Source organism: Eumetopias jubatus, unplaced genomic scaffold, assembly GCF_037043125.1.
Source record: "Eumetopias jubatus isolate StellerSeaLion01/CBP00866 unplaced genomic scaffold, mEumJub1_p1.0 scaffold_3, whole genome shotgun sequence".
NCBI lineage: Eukaryota > Metazoa > Chordata > Mammalia > Carnivora > Otariidae > Eumetopias > Eumetopias jubatus.
This window is the reverse complement of record NW_028274809.1, coordinates 16017396-16035355: the sequence shown is the minus strand read 5'-3', so window position 1 is coordinate 16035355 and position 17960 is coordinate 16017396. Positions and strand designations below refer to the sequence as shown.

Sequence of the window (17960 nt, the reverse complement as noted above, 5' to 3'; positions counted from 1 at the left end):
TATGTGTGTGTATGCATACGCATGCACACCTGGGAGTGGGGTGGGGACAGGAATCTGACTTTGAGAACAAGAGAAAAATGGACATACAACAGATGGCATCAACCACCTGCAAAGTGACCCAGTTCACAGATGGTTTGAAAATTCATTCCTAGTCTCCATTAAGAGGCTCATTAATTCCTTTAACAAGTGTTGCTGTGTTCCTTCCCTGTTTCCGGCCCTTGACCCTGGGGATGCCAAGATGGATGAATTACAGCCCCAGGTCCCAGGAGCCTCAACGTCTAGGATAGACATGCGAACCGACACATCATGCCCAATTCCTGTCGGCAGCTGAACCATCCTTCCGCACACATTCCATGCCTGAAATTTAAGTGGGATCCTGATGCTGGCTCGCCATAAACAGCAGAGCCCATTATTCTCCGACCTCTTCTTGCCCTAGACCCTGCCTGGGCTTCTCAGGATTGTCCTAGCCACATGCTTCACTGCTCAGTGCCCCCTTGCCCTTTACCTCTCCCTGTGTGTTTCATGCGGAAACTGGTCTTCCCCATTAAACATCTTGCCTTGGGCTCTGTTGCAGAAAGACGTATGATCCTTCCCCAAATCCTCATGTTGATATCCCAACCCCCGGGACCTCAGAATGTTACCATATTTGAACATTAAGCTTTAAGGAGGTGATTACTTGAAAAGGAAGCTTTTGGGGATGCTCTTCAAGAGACTTCCTTAAAGCTGGGAGGCAATATTGCTGCGATTCTCTCAAGAGAGACTTTGGTTTTCTTTGGTCTTTATTCTTAGTCTCAGTGGCAACAAAATATTAGACCAAAATACACTCCCCTGCTAGAAATTTTCCAGTGGAATATAACTCTTCTCAAAACGAGAACCAGGAATGATGCTTATGTCATCAAAGTAGTGATTGCTATTGCAGAAAATACGACAGGGTGATTTGAAGAAATGCTGATCTGCTATCAGGGGGAAAGTTGCAGTTTCAGCATCGTCTGTTTATTTAGAGAGAAGTTCCCTAAGTTGGCAGTTTCACACCTGTCTTTTAGCCCTGCTTCCCACATACTTCAATTTTGATATCCAGGACTGATAATGGAGATTTCTTTCAATGCGATCATATTAGTATTTCCGAACTCAGTTGACTTACACGGTCTACGGTAAACCTTGACAGCAGATGAGAAATATTGGCGTTTTGGCCAATATGCTGAGCTTTTAAGAAATAGAAAAAGCTTCTTTGGAAGGCTATGTGTTTTGAGCTCTGTTTATAGTTATGGAGATAGATTTCCTCATTCAGTAATTCTTTTGTCTCTTACATTTGTTCTCTCTTACGATTAATGGCATTCATAATGAAAAACTGGGCTTATAGCTATAATGAGAATCATAAAACAGCAAAAGGTTCCCTGGCCTACCCAGCTATGACCATGATGCATGTAACACCATGTATTGGCTACACGATTATGCCTCTTCTAGTAGGTCGATAGGTATGTCTGTGATTTTTCTATCACAAAAAGAGGCAGTTTCTCTCCCCTACTGAAAATAGTTCTCTAAAGAATACTAATCAGGGGTGCCTGGGTGGCTCAGTCAGTTAAGGGTCTGTCTTCGGCTCAGGTCATGATCCTGGGGTCCTGGGATCGAGCCCCATGTTGCACTCCTGCTCAGTCGGGGGGTCTGCTTCCCACCCCCCCACACTGGTGCTCTCGCTTGTATGATGTGTCTCTCTTTCTCAAATAAATAAATAAAATCTCAAAAAAACAGAATACTAATCATTTTGCTCCTTAAATATTCCTGAACTTAACTTCCACCGCTATGATAGTTTGAGGGTTGTGTCCAAGAATATGAGGGAGGAGAGAGGAGGCTCCCCTCCGTATTAATATGTTTTGGAAATTATTGCACAGGAAGATAGGTAAGTGTAAACCAGTAAATAATTTAGCTATTTGCTTCAGGAGATTCCTACAAACTGATTTATCCAAGAAAATAGTTTGCTTATTTGGGGAAACTGCTCTCTTATCAGGAAACAGATTGCTCACCTGTGAAAAAGAGCATACCTATCAGGCAACAACTTACTCATCAAAACCCTGACCTTGCTGTGTCCACCAATCCTAAACTATTCTGTCATAAACTACGGCCACTGTAAATTTGTTCCCTGTACTGAAAAACCATCTCTATACCATCTGGGCCCCAACTCAAACCCAAATCCTATAAATAGCCTTCCTTGGTATCCTCCTTCTGAGACACTGTGTATTCTATTAAGGTGGCGTTTTTCTTTGCTATGTTAAATCTGATAAAATTAGCTTTTGAGGAATTGACAGTCAACAGAAGGGAGAAAAATAATGTTCATTGAGTATTGGTGTAGGTGTTCATTATGTGTCAAACTGTAATATGTTACAATCCATTTCCTTTGCTAATTTGTGTAGAACAGATATAAATCAGTGCTTGGTTATGCTGTGACTTGGGCTAGAAAAGATATAAAAAGTCTTTTTTTTTTAAGATTTTATTTATTTATTTGACAGAGAGAGACACAGCGAGAGAGAGAGGGAACACAAGCAGGGGGAGTGGGAGAGGGAGAAGCAGGCTCCCCACTGAGCAGGGAGCCCGATGCGGGGCTTGATCCCAGGACCCTGGGATCATGACCTGAGCTGAAGGCAGACACTTAACAACTGAGCCATCCAGGTGCCCCAAGATATAGCAAGTCTTATTTCTTGTTATTTATTGTAAACACTGAGATTCATAATAAAAAGCAATGCATACTCGAAGCCTTCTTTACTATGGAAGGGGTAAAATATGGCAAGACCGTAAGGCCTTAAACAAGCTGCTACTTCTCAGCCTCCATGAGTGTCTCCATGTTAACCTACAAATATCGTGTGAGCCGAAGTGGGCATGGAAAATTCTTCCTTTCCACCCTCCCTGTCTGCCCAGTGCCCACCTCCTGAAGGCAGCTTCTGTGGCCGTTATCCGTGTTCATGCAGCCAATATAACGCCACAATTCTTCACTAAGTCCAATACAATGGGTTGGATTTTGTCCCCCCAAAAAGATGTGTTGAAATTCTAGACCCCTTGCCCCCCGCAGCCGTACCTCAGAACATGACCTTCACTGGAAATAGGATCTTTACAAAGGTAATTAGTTATAAGGATAACTCATTCAACATGACCAGTGTCCTTATAAGAATGGGAGATTTGGATGCAGGGGCAGACACACAGAGAGGGAAGAGAGGTGAGGACACACAGAGAGAAAACAGCCATGTGCCTGGAGGGATGTGTCTACAAGCTGAGGGAGGCCAAAGATCACTGGCAAACACCAGAATCTGGAAAAGGTAAAGGAGGATCCTCTTCTAGGTGTCGGGGAGAGCATGGCCCTGCCTATTTTGTGATTTCAGACTTCTAACCTCCGGAACTATAAGACAACACATTTCTGTTGTTTTCAGCCACCCAGTTTTTGGTACTTTGTTACGGCAGCCCTAGGAAACGATTGCACCCCAAGTCAGCATTTTAAAGGAAAGGATGATTACACAGAACATTTCACTACTTTTTATTATATATGTAATTCATTTTAAACTGTTGCTTGTTTAAACTGTTACTTAGGGGGGTGTCTGGGTGGCTCAGTCAGTTAAACATCTGCCTTCAGCTCAGGTCGTGATCCCAGGGTCCTGGGATCGAGCCCCCCATCGGGCTCCCTGCTCAGCGGGGAGTCTGTTTCTCCCTCTGCCTGCCGCTCTGCCTACTTATGCTCTCTATCTCTGTGTCAAATAAATAAATAAAATCTTTAAAAAATAATAAAAAAATAAACTGTTACTTAGGGACAATGTTGATGGGTACAAAGAACTAAATGCTAAGTTTCTGGTTATCTATATGGACTTAAAAAATTTTTTTTGTAATTTTTATTTATTTGTCAGAGAGAGAAAGAGAGAGAGAGCAAGAGCATAAGCAAGGGGAGCAGCAGGCTCCTTGCTGAACAAGGATCCTGATGCAGGGCTCAATCCCAGGACCCTGGGTTCATGACCTGAGCTGGGCAGAGGCTTAACCTCTGGATCTTTCCTCCTGCCTTCATATGAGGAATGTGGGCTGAGAATGGAAAAACATGAAGAAAAAGATCAAAGACAGAATCGGTGTTATTGAATCACCATATTACTACTTTTAAAATCTGTATGATGTTAAAATGTTTTCAAGTTTCAAAAAGACAAAAAATATCGGGCGCCTGGGTGGCTCAGTCGTTAAGCGTCTGCCTTCGGCTCAGGTCATGATCCCAGGGTCCTGGGATGGAGCCCCGCATCGGGCTCCCTGCTCTGCGGGAAGCCTGCTTCTCCCTCTCCCACTCCCCCTGCTTGTGTTCCCTCTTGCTGTGTCTCTCTCTGTCAAATAAATAAATAAAATCTTAAAAAAAACAGAAAATATCTAATTTAAAAACAGTACTGGGCACCTGGTGGCTTAGTCGGTTAAGCGTGATTAGTTAGTGTGGCTCAGTCGGTTAAGCCACTGGGTGGCTCAGTCCCTGTATGGACTTTTTATATTAATTCTGATAGAGTAATTTCCCTTTATAACTCCTTGAAATAAACTATCTCTTCCTGAAACATGACTTTGACGTATAACATAGACACCAGGGTACGTTACACATAGGACTTAAATTCTTGATGCAGTTATCAATAACCTTTTCTGAGGATAGGCAAATAAGTCCACAGGGTCATTTAACCAATAAATGATGAAGTTAGTCATGCCAACTCACGCTCATTTTATTTATTTATTTATTTATTTATTTATTTATTTATTTATTTATTGGAGGGGGAGGGGCAGAGGGAGAGGGAGAGAGAATCTTTTTTTTTTAAAGATTTTATTTATTTATTTGAGAGAGAGAGCAGAAAGCACAAGTAGGGAGTTGGGGGAGAGGGGCAGAGGGAGAGGAAGAAGCAGACTCCCTGCTGAGCAGGGAGCCCAGTGCAGGGCTCTATCCCAAGACCCCAAGATCATGACCCCAGCTGAAGGAGGATGCTTAATCAACTGAGCCACCCAGGTGCCCCAAGAGAAAGAACCTTAAGCAGGCTCCATGCTTAACATGGAGCCTGACTCAGGGCTCAATCTTACAACCCTGAGATCATGACCTGAGCTGAAATCAAGAGTCACGTGCTTAGCTGACTAAGCCACCCAGGCACCTCCCACTTTTTTTAGAGGGTGGGTAGCTAACTGCCATTTTAAAATAAAGTCCACCTTTCAGCTCCACAAATTCATTACTAAAGGCATTAATCACATGGATCAACTTATAGTAAGGGGTCATCATAGGATCAATGCCCAAGGTCATGGAAGAGAAGAACCACTTTGAAAAAATAAATGTCAGTGGCCAAGATCTTTTCTCCAACCTTTCAAAGAATAGTGTATTTAATATTTAATCTAGAAAGATTTAGATTCAAATCTACTAGGTGCCAGAACCTGTACTAGATAATTTCATAGATAGTGACTTTAGATAATTTCATAATTACTTCAATCCTCATACCAACAAAAAAATTTATAACTATGCCTTAAGATTATAAAGGGTTTATATGAAAATAGCATGAATTAAACCTTGCTGATAAGCAGGATGCTTCAGATTCTTCTAATCTTCATTCACTGCTAGAGATGGATTTGCTAAAATGTTATTTTATGGATTTGTTAAAATGTTCGATGATGGGCTTCCTTTAGCACCTTTCATTAGTTGAACTCAGTGGTGCTCAAGCTTTGATGCAGGGAAGGATTACTATACAAGGCACACCATGCACACTAGTCTTTGTGAGTCATGTAAGAGCTTTTCAAAGATTAATGACACATACTTTTTGCCTTTGTGCTAACCCCTTGTTTAATGTGAAATATCATAGCTGGTGCTGTGATTCAGCTCCAAATTTTGCATCGAGTTTCCAGTACCCAGTATAAGGAAGGCAACATGGTCATAAAGTGTTCTGGGCTACAGTATATAAAGTCTAACCTGAGGAACTCAGAAAGGAAGCTAGTGCTCTCTAGGACCTGGTATGGATTCGTTGGTAAAAGTCCTTGCTTACAAACTTCACTAAGTTTCTAAGTTATTTGATCAGGAGACTGCTTTCATAGATCAGAATTTTTGCAAAGTAGTTAAAAGAGGATCCCACAATATCTTTAAGACAAAAGGTGGTGTGTGGACAGAATGATCATGAGGTGAATTCACCATGTGCCAAAGGGCCCCAACTAAATGGCAGTCAGCTCCACTTTAGAAAGAATTCAGTGGTGGCAGGTTGAAAGAGTCTCTCCCGACTTTCTTGTTGAAAATACCTAATGGAGATTTATATGGAGTTCAGAACAGCATAAATTTGTCTCATTTGCAGATAGTGAGATTCTGGGAGGGATAACTGATGCCCTGGATCATAGCATTGAAATCTGAAAAGGACCCAATAAACTAGAAATACAAGTCAGATCGAATGCCATAAAATACTATTAATAAATATAAATCCTGCTCTATGATCCCTAGAGCACATGCATAAAGAAAGGAAGTAGAAAGACAGAAAAAAATTATGATCTTTAGTTGGCTGAATCACCAGCAGGAAGTGCACAGAAGAGATTGCAAACTTGAGCTGACTTAGCAATAACCCAGAACAATGGAGGTAATCATGGGACTTCTCTGGCTTGGCTCAGGCCACCTCTTTACTAATGATGTCATTTGGGGCAACAAAGTCTAATAAGCAACATCGATAAACTGAAACAGATTCAGAGAAGAGCACACCAAAAAGTGAGAACAGTTGAAATCATGATGTCACATAATGGAGATGTTTCATGTGGATAAGAGGAAAATCTGAGAAGATACGACAGCTGTCTTCAAATATTTGTATGGCTGTCACCAAGAAGAAATACTCAAATTTGTCTGCAGAGGTCCTCGGGGCAGAATCAGAGGCCATAGGGACAAGTTACAAGGAAGCAGATTCTGGTTAAAACAAAAAGAACATTCTAGAACTACCAAAAATGGTACAAAGATGTTCAAGCAAGGATGAGGGGCCCCTGGTTGAAGTAATCTGGCCATCACTCCCAATCACTTACTGAATATCCACCCTTGAACTTCCTCCTTTCTAACCACAACTCAGCTGTACGTGGAGGTGAACAGGTGACCCAGTTCTAACCTTACAGTACCTTAGACCTTGGAGAAATTCCTGCTGGGGCATTTGGATTAGATATGATTTCCCAATAAGAAGGAACAGATAAGGCTGGTGGCTGCCTCCACATTTTATTCTGTCTTGAATGTGGATGTGATGCTAAGAGCTGCAGAAGCTGTCTTGAAACCACAAGGAAAAGGCCAAGAGAGTCAGGGAGGATCAGTCTGACAGCAACTGCTTACCTCCAGATACCTTGCTGGGTGAGAAAGACGCATCCTTATTTGTTCAAGCCACAGCAGTCAGATTTTCTGTTATTTGCAGCCAAATGTACTCCCAACTAATCTAGGAACGTGGAACGCAAATAGCAATGGAAGCAAATTAGATTAACTCTAGAGTCACTCCAACCTTAAGATTTTTTTAGTCCAGAAGCTAACTTAATATTCTCAAATTTTTCTATATTTAACCAATAAGTATCCTTCTGAGTACTCACTGTGTAGATGGTGGTATGTTAAAACTAAACACACTATGGGGCACCTGGGTGGCTCAGTCGATTAAGCATCTGCCTTCGGCTCAGGTCGTGATCTCAGGTCCTGGGATCGAGTCCTGTGTCGGGCTTCCTGCTCTGTGGGGAGCCTTCTTCTTCCTTTCTCTCTGCTGCTCCCCCTGCTCGTGCACTCTCCCTCTCTCAAATAAATAAAATCTTTTTAAAAATAAATAAAATGAAATCTTAAGAAAACAAAAACGACAAAACAAAACAAAAAAACTAAACACACTGTGTATATGTATATTACCAAAACCTCTAACTTTGTGCCAAGAGTTCAACTGTACACTAGAATTTCTCAACAATGCCATTGTAAGGAAAGGTGATTTTATTTGTGAATCAATTTTATGTAGCAATTCCAATGCAATTTTGCAACTCATGGCCTTTTATACCCAGATCCATATTTGTTCCAAATGCTCACTGCTCATGGCATACCAGGGCTTATGTTCCTTGGTGCAGGACCTGTGAAGAGGGTTTTGGGGATTTCCAATAGATCCCACACATTTCGGTCAACCCACCTCTTTCACCAGGAGGGAGAGAGAATGCCACCCAGAAGCTACTGGGAAGGGTGTCTCTGGCAAGCAGGGATGCCCGGGTCAGCAGTGCAACCAGAGGGAGCAAGTCTGATAGAATGGAACCATGGCTAAGGTCAACTTGGGCCACAAGTGGAAACAGACACCATCCTGGTGCCTTGGTAGTGTCCAAGGGCAGCAACACCGAAGAAAGATGGGTAAAGAGAAGGGACAGTTATCCTGAGGATGCTGTCTTGCTTTGCCAAGAGCACTGGCTTCCCAGGCAATTTGGAGGGCGGACAGGAACGACATCCCCCTAAGAGATGGGAGAAGACCACTGGAAACATAGCTGGGAAGTCTGGTTCACATTCCAGGGACTCCGGCTGTGGGTCTGAGCTGGAGAAAGCTCCCTTTGCAAGGCAGGTCTGAGGTTCTCTGCAGTAGCAGTCCCAGGTGGTCCTAAGAAACTGGGACATTGCACATCAGGCCATTTGATAAATACTTTTCAGACTAGGAACTGACTGCAACACATGGGTGAATCATGAAATAGATTTACTGGGTCTCTGACAGCATTTTATTTATTTATTTAATTTTATTTATTTTTAAAGATTTTATTTACTTATCTGACAGAGAGAGACACGGCGAGAGAGGGAACACAAGCAGGGGGAGTGGGAGAGGGAGAAGCAGACTCCCCGCGGAGCAGGGAGCCCGACGCGGGGCTCGATCCCAGGACCCTGGGATCACGACCTGAGCTGAAGGCAGACGCTTAACGACTGAGCCACCCAGGTGCCCCTCTGACAGCATTTTAAAAACAAGAGATAGAATAAAATAAAATAGTCCAGAAAGAAAATATCAGAGCACGTTGCCTATAGTAAAGGTAATGTGAAGCTTTTGTGTGTGTGTGAGAGAGATAGCCTTTGATATAAAATACATCTCTTACTGTGGCTGAGGGTCAAAAAATGTTTGAAAGCCACTGATTAAGAGGCTCACTGCCTAGATAAATACTTAATTTGAATAATAGAGTCTTCGGAACATTTCGTATCCTGTTTCAATTCTGTGATTAAACTAACAGGAAGCAAAGTGACTCAGGGCATCAACCGATATTAATTAACAAATGTGTCCTGATTTTGGAATGACACGTTCTAGTTTCTTATTGCTCTTTTGGCTCACACAAGTGTTCATACTTTATTCAGTGAAAGTATCATTTGTTCTTTTGCTGCTCTTATTTCCTTCTTTCTCATCGATAGTAATTTATTTTCTGGAACATTCTTTAGCTCCATTTCCATAGTTTTGATCATTGGTTCCAACATTCCTCCTTTCAATCTGCTACAAATTCTCTGTTTTTGTTCTGGTTTTTATCCATTTATTTATTTATTTTTGAGATTATTTATTTATTTTAGAAAGAGAGAGAGAGAGAGAGCGCAAGCAGGGGCAGGAGCAGAGGAGGAGGGAGAAAGAGGAGACACAATTTACCAAAACGGACTGACAGATGCTGGTTCTAGAGGGGAAAGATTCTGATGAAGAGGGGAAAAAAGGGACGCCTGGGTGGCTTAGTCAGTTGGGTGTCTGCCTTGGCTTGGGTCATGATCCCAGAGTCTTGGGATTGAGTCCTGTGTCGAGCTCCTTGCTCATCAGGGAGCTTGCTTCTCCCTCAGCCTGCCACTTCCCCTGCTTGTTCTCTCCCTCTCTGACAAATAGATAAGTAAAATCTTAAAAAAAAAAAAAAAAGAGGGGAATGAAGAGTTCTGGTTGAATACATATTGTTTTTGGAGTACTCCTACAAAATAGAATCATGCTGCAAAACAAGAGACCTCAACGACCTCCTAGTTGATCCGACTCTGATTGGAAGCAGCACTGGGTATCCCTGGTTGGGTGGTGCTACCAATGCCAACATAGTCTCAGGTCTTTTAAAACTCACTGTAGCCTGTAGATGGGGCTGATAAGAAGAACTGAAATTATTTCTGATTGAAAAAACATAAGCATTTGGGGCGCCTGGGTGGCTCAGTTGGTTAAGTGGCTGCCTTCAGCTCAGGTCATGATCCTAGGGTCCTGGGATCGAGTCCCACATTGGGCTCCCTGCTCAGCAGAGAGCCTGCTTCTCCCTCTCCCTCTGCCTGCCGCTCCCCCTGCTTGTGCTCTCTCTCTATCTCTCTGTCAAATAAATAAATAAAATCTTTAAAAAAATAAAATAAATAAAATAAAAAAACATAAGCACCGACTGCAAAGCTGTTATTGGACCATAATATTCACTGGTCTCGGGCGCCTGGGTGGCTCAGTCAGTTAAGCGTCTGCTTTCAGCTCTGGTCACGATCCCAGGGTCCTGGGATCGAGTCTGCTTCTCGCTCTCCCTCTACCCCTCCCCCCTGCTCGTTCTCTCTTTCTCTCTCTCAAATAAATGAATACTTAAAAATCTTAAAAAAAAAAGACTCACTGGTCTCTAACCTTCCTGTGGTGTCAGACTCTGAACGCCAGTAAAACTTTCATCTGCTGCTTTAGCTCCTACTATGGATGGAAGGCTTGTGTCCCCCCAAAATTCATATGCTGAAACCTAATCCCCAATGTGACAGTATTTGGAAGTGGGTGTTTAGGAGGTGATTAGGACATAAGGGTAGAGCCCTCATGAATGGGATTATTGCCCTTAGAGAAGAGACCCTAGAGAGAAGAAAACACGTGTCCACACAAAAACTTGTACACAAATGTTCATGACAGCATTATTTGTAATAGCTCAAAGGTGGAAATAATCCAAATGCCCGTCAACTGATTAATGGATAGACAAAATGTAGTGTATCCATGTAATGGAATATTATCCAGCTATAAAAAGAAATGAAGTACTGATATATTCCACAACATGAATGGATCTTAAAAACATGCGAAGTGAAATAAGGCAAAAACAAAAGGACAAATACTGTCTGATTCCATTTATATGAAATACCCAGAATAGGCAAATCTTTACATTAGTAGTGGCCGAGAGCTTGGCTTGACTCGGGTCCGTCACCCCCGCAATGTTACATTCCCCTGACACCCCCATAATACATTTCCATATTCTGTCTGCATAAGTTTGCATCTTGGTTGTTTAGGGTTGGCCGTCACAGTGCCGTACCCTCTTCTGTTCCTTGCTTAGATGATTTTCCTCCGTTTGCTCATGCGCTGCCGTCCGTCAGCGGAGACAAGCCACTGGTCAAGAAGCCACTGGTCAAGGCAACATTTTCTGAACTTTCCTAGGAAAGGTGAGCCTGAGTCCCTGTTTTCAGTAATAATAATTCATACCCCATAGGAATCTGGGGCTTCCAAGCATTATTTCAGGGAATCTTTCCCATGGTCTTATTGGTGTATTATTTTCCTTATTCTACAGGGGAGAACAAAGGCTCAGAGAGCTCAAGATTGCCTCACCAGAGCATGTTAGAGCATCGGAGCACAGAATCCTGTAGGGTTTTGCATGTGGACTTTGTAAACACGCGTAAGGTGGATAGGATAGCAGCTCAAGACGTGTCTGGGGGCGCCTGCATGGCTCAGTCGGTTAAGCATCTGCCTTTGGCTCAGGTCACGATCCCAGGGTCCTGGGATCAAGTCCCACATTGGGCTCCCTACTCAGCAGGGAGTCTGCTTCTCCCTCTCCCTCTGCCCCTCCCCCCACTTACGCTCTCTCTCTCTCTCTCTCTCTCTCATGCTCTCTCTCAAATAAATAAATAAAGTCTTTAAGAAAAAAACATGTTTGTGTATCACCTCATAACCTATAAACTGCATTTCCTTGTTGACTTAAAAATTAAATTAGTTAGCACAATTTGTTCCAAATTAATGAAGTATACCAAGTTTTGATTCGAAAGTCAGTCTTACAGAATTCTGCTTTTATTCTATCTCCTGTTCAGTAAAACAAAAGCTCCTATTTTCCCACTTAAAAAAAAAAAGTCACCTGAAATCAACTTTAGAAATATTTCCCTACAATGGATATTTCTGTGGATGTTGTTCTTTTGTTCTCTATTTTATGTTCTATTTTCTGTGTTAAATTTTCAAAGAGAGACAAGGAGTTTCCTCATGAATATTTCCTAACAGGGGACATGATTTGGATGGAAATGGGACGAAAGTGGCCAGTCCTTGGTTAGGACCGCCCTTTCTCTTTGTTCGGCCCCAGGCCATTCCCCTGATCATTGTAAGTAGGACAGTGGGTGTCTTAGCCCTGTCACCGCCTTCAAGCGGAATTGGGCAGCACAGAACTGCTGTCTCTGACCGGGAACACGGTGTGTGGACACTGTGTGCTCCCGACTGTGCACAGTTCCATTTGTTGTCCGCGGAAGTTTCTGCCAAGTCTTTAACACTTGCAGCCAATTAAACACAAATTCCTAATGTCCACAACTTCTATTTGCAATAATTTAATTTATCACAGGCCTTTCCTGACAAGTGTTAGAATCAGGGCCAAACTCTGTCTTAACCACCAAAAAGGGGGAGTTCTGAGCCCTTGCTCCTTCTCCATGGACCACTCTGCCCACCTCTTGCAGCCAGTCCTATAGCCAGTGAGCGGGGCTGTGGCCTTGACCGGAGGATTTCTCTTGTCAGTGACAGTCCCTCCTCCTTTTCTGAATATAGTCTGTCTGTCTTAGGGTGGAGAATGTGTGGATTCAGCACAAGGTTCCCCTGGAGATATGTAAATGTGAAAAAGGAATGACTCTTTGGATGGAACATGTCAAGCTGATGAAGATGGCGTGAGGATGCTTGAAGGATTAGCAGGAGCCTGAGCAGGGGCAGGACAGCAGGTCATCCATGGAACAGGCAGCCAGCTGCGTTTCCCTTCTTTTTTTTTTTTTTTTTTGCTCTTCCAAAAAAGATTCCCTAATAAGGGGGAGGAATCCCTTTATGTGAAAAATGTGCACCCAGGGTAAAAATTGCTGTGTCACTTTTTGGAAACCCTCCTTTTTCTCTTTATTTCCAAAATAAAGCTTCCCCCCTTCTCCTCTCTCTTCTCCTCCTTCCCCCCTCTTCCTCCTCCCCATTCTTCTTCTTCTTCTTCTTCTTCTTCTTCTTCTTCAATAAAATGTCATTTCTGGATATGGTCAATGTTGAATTCAAGAGCTATAAAAAGAAATACTGTAAAATAGTATGTTAATAGGATGTTAACTAGATTTATCATGGTGATCACTTTGCAATATGTTCAAATATCAAATCATCAGGCGCCTGGATGGCTCAGTTGGTTAAGCGACTGCCTTCGGCTCAGGTCATGATCCTGGAGTCCCTGGATCGAGTCCCACATCGGGCTTCCTGCTCGGCAGGGAGTCTGCTTCTCCTGCTGACCCTCCCCCCCCCATGTGCTTTCTCTCTCTCTCATTCTCTCTCTCTCAAAAATAAATAAATAAAAAATCTTTAAAAAAATATCAAATCATTATGTTGTACCCCTGAAATGAATGTAATGTTGGATGTCAATTAGACTTTAATAAAAAAAATCTTACTGAGAGTAAAATGCTAAAATACTCTCCTTAAAGCAGAAAGTATAGACACATTATGAAAAAAATTTCACCTTGTCTTCAATTCCACCTCTGAAGAAAGTTATTATTTCTAGTTTCTTGTGTATACTTCCAGAGATAGTCTATATATGAGTGTATTCTGACACATTGGATTGAACTCCGCAAAAATAAAATAAGATTTACAACCCAGAAAAAGACCGTCCTCATTGTGCCCAAAGAGAAAGAGGTGGTCATTATGTGGATTATGTGAGATTGTGAGGCTCCCTCCTAGATTTTCTGATCCACATAGAATTCTCTACAGAAGGATAGTCCTTATGATCCATAGATCAAAAGACACACCCCATCCCTGCTGAGGTTAGACGCAATTAAATAAAATCTATTCAGAGTATTTCCTCTTCTAAATCGTGGGGCACAAACCCGTCAGGGATTCTGCCAGCAGCACCGTCGTGGAGTCTGTCGTTGGTCTGTAAATCAATCAGCCAGTGCATTAGTCAGCTTGCATTGCCATAACAAAATAGCACAGGCTGGGTGGCTTAAACAATAGACATGTATTTCTTATTTTTTTCCCAAGGTGCTGGCAAAGCTGGTTTCTAGTGAGGCCTCTGTTCCTGACTTATAGATTTCTGCCTTCTCATTGTGGTCTTTCCGCTGTGTGCAGGCAGACAGAGAGAGAGAGTTCTCTGTGTCTCTTTCTCTTCTTGTAAGGGCGCCATTTTTATCAGACCGGGGCCCTACCCTTATAACCTCATTTAACCTTAATTACTTCCTTAAAGGCTCTGTCTCCAAACGTAGTCACATTGGAGGTGAGGGCTTCAGCATATGAATTTGGGGGGAACACAATTCAGTCCCCGACAATGGTGGACCATTAGCAATGGTGATAACTATTTTAATGAAATAATAGCAGTGACTATTGAAGTGCCTACTATGTGTTGGGCAATGCACAGCTTGCTGTATGCATATAATTTATAGTTCTCAAAATAACTGCACAAGGTAGGCATTATTACTCCCAGGGAGTAATACTTAACGCAACGATTGATACGGTTTGAGTGCTGGCCAATCAGAATGAATGCTGACTATAAACAATGTTCCAGTGCCTGAGGGCTGAGGAGGCGCCCAAAAAAAATTCCATTGCTCAGGTGAAAAGGGGAGATTTGGAGAGATTAGGTGAATTATATCCAAGCTCATACAGCTGGCAAATGGTGAATCAGGGACTGGAAACCACGCCTGTCAGACTCAACATTATTTTGTCTGTCCGCCATTTCCACGGGAGCTGTCTGCAGAGGGTCTCCATAGTTCTCCATCTCAGTGAGCCTTGGAATATCTTCCATCATATCCAAAACTGACTTAACAGTGCCTGCTTTGGAAGAAGCTGGCTTAGTATCAGGGTCAGTGTGCCTGTTGGCTCCTCTCAGAGCTGACCCAGACCTTGGTGCAAGGGCCTTCCTCACAGCCTACTCTGGCTCACGTCTGACAGTATTGCAGGGTTTCTGAATCTGGGTCTTTGCACGGGGCCCCAGCTGTCTTTCCCAAAAGGCATATCTGGGTCTCTGGGGTCCTTTGCCTCCACCTGTGAACTTGACCTCCACTGGTTGTCTGGATCAGGTATGTGCTACTCTTGCCCATGGTACAGCTTACACGTGTATTTGATCCGATCTTGGGTCTTAGACTCCAGCCTGATTATCCATCATGAACTCCCAAACACCAGAAGTCTAGTACTTCTAGACTAAATCCGTTCTTTGAATTACCTCCCAATAACCTCCTCTTCCTGTTCCACGTGCTCCTCACTCTCTCTCCTTTCTGTGTGTTCTTCTTGCTTTCATGTTCCCATTTTTCCTCTTCTTTTTTCTGTTCTCCCTCTGATTTAGGGCTGTGTTAGCATGTACTCATGAAAGTAGCTTTCCCTTTCGACATTTATGGTTTAAGAATATTTCTGTCTCCTGGGCCGTCAGGGCCTCAGTGTATCTGTAGGACAGTGTATGAAACTTTCCATCCATCAGTCAGCGATATCTGTAAGCAAGATGGAACTGGTCCCAGTTCAAGGCACTTTCATTAAAGATTAAAAAGCAGCCTGGCGCTTTTTCCCCTTTTTCGTTGCCATCCTGCTCTGTGTGGCTGACTGTTTCTTGCCATGTCTTCTCACAAGACTTCCAGAATCAAGCGATTCCTGGCCAAGAAACAAAAGCAGAATCGCCCCATTCCCCAGTGGATTCGGATGAAAACTGGTAATAAAATCAGGTACAACTCCAAGAGGAGGCACTGGAGAAGAACCGAGCTGGGTCTATAAGGCGTCACACATCATGAGATGACACACCTAATTGGCACCACATATTTAATTAAGCTGTGTGAAGATCATGTGCTCTATCCTATCACTCTGTAAACATCCTTCCTACCTGGCCATAGACATATTTTAATATGGAAATAATTTTCTCTGTTACTATGCCTCTGCACCAGTAGGTTGGTTCAGGAATAAATGTGAGATCTTTCGTCTCTACTACTGTTGTGTTTCTGATTTGTGAAGTACTGAACTCCCCCTCCTGTCAGATCATGCATTGCACTGTCAGATAGAACTTTCTACAGTGATAGAAATGTCCCTTGACAACCAAGTATGTCAAGTGTGGCTAGGGGGCGCCTGGGTGGCTTAGTGCCTTAGACCCAGGTCATGATCTCGGGGTCCTGGGATCGGGCTCCCCACTGAACAGGGTGTCTGCTTGTCCCTCTGCCCCTGCTCCTGCTCATGCTCTCTCTTTCCCAAATAAATAAAATCTTAAAAAAAAAATAAAATGTGGCTAGTTTGAATTAAAAAAAAAAAAAGCAGCCCGGCTTATTCCAACCTCTACCACACTTCCCCCAATGTCACCTTGTCCAGAGGAAAAGGGAAATGTTTTATTATCAGTGAATTTGTTATCACATTTAGACTTTACCTGGATGTATCCTCCATTTCTACCACAAAGTCTCATGGTGCACAGTATTCTTTGGTCCTCGATCTTGCTGTGCTCATTGTTACTAGAATCAATATTTGTAGTACAAGCAGAACTTGACTCTGAGGATAAATCCAAAGGATAATTAGTGCTCTGACAAATGAAAAGCTGTTTTGTAGATGCCCTTTGTTTGATAGGCACCAAGTGTTGTATTTTCTTTTCTGGGTTTTGTGTAATGGGCAAATTCCAGGCACTCCTTGACCTTGTAATGATAAGCTGCCTCGATGACAATGACACTGGAGAGCCTTCCCTTCCATGGCTCCAAAGTTTTCAGTCTAACGATGAGGTCCCGACCACTTTTTCCCTTCTGCACCATAAATGAAATGACCGCGAAAACATCAGCTTTGCCATTTAGGAAAATTGCTTAGGGACAAGAAGGTGTGATGTTCACCTGCCATAACACCCACAGGGAGGTATGGGTTACGCCATCAGGTGTGAGAATTGCTCTGGGGAAGGACATCTCTCCCACACTGGCACTGCTGTCCTTGACACCTAGACATTGAGAAACATCTGGAAAAGGTATTGGAGATATTGAACCAGATAGCTCAGAAGGGGCTCCAGGCTGCCCAAGAGCCGATGTTCATTCCCTTGTCTTTCAATAAATATTTACTGAGTACAGCCTCTGTGCTAGACGCTCTCCTGGGTGTGAGAGTCCAGCAGTGAGTGGAACAGGCTTGGGTGCTGGCCGCGGGGCCCCCCAGGAGACAGACCCTCAGGAGACGGCAAGGACGCTCTGCTTGTCATGCAGGACCGACAGGCAGTGGCCTGAGCTGCCGAGCTGCAAAGCTAGAGCCCTGCTCCTGCAATGCCCAGTAATCAGGCCCCGGGGAGCCTCTGGAAACACTGCAGGTGAACCTCAGCTTTTGAATCTGCTTTTAATGTGTCAAAGGCCTTGGTCTTTTCTGGTTGGGAAAACTTTGACCAAAATGTATTAACAGGAATCTGACTGACAAGCAGTTCCTGTACTTAAGGTTAAGCCGAGGATCTGGGCTCCAGAGATCGTTGTCAAGAATGCTTAATCTTGTTAGGATGGATTCCTGTGACCACCGCTAAGTTCTCTGAACGCTCAGCGAGTAAATGCAGATGACATTTAACTCCAATTAATACTATCTCGAACGTAGAGATGGCCATCATCTTTCCCCTAGGCTCCTTCCTCCCCCAAAATAATCTTTCCCAAAGCTTATCTTCTTTGGCTCCAGGAGGCAAAGTTTCCCACTGAAGTCTTTCTTCCTTTTGAACTTAGTGCCATCTGCCTTCTGCAAAGAATTGTCCAAATAGGAATTATTTGAAAGTTCTAAAAGCTAGGGGTTTTGGGCCCTGTTAAAATACACACACATATGCAAAACTCTAAACTCTAGTCCTTCGGTGACACTCCCCACCTATTTATCTCTGCCATTTATTTGCTT

General features: G+C 43.1%; 1 pseudogene; it reads left to right on the top strand.

Moving 5' to 3' along the window:
* The first annotated feature begins 15688 nt into the window (after nucleotides 1-15688).
* Nucleotides 15689-15910, top strand: LOC148164665 (large ribosomal subunit protein eL39 pseudogene; annotated as a pseudogene).
* The last annotated feature ends 2050 nt before the right edge of the window (nucleotides 15911-17960 follow it).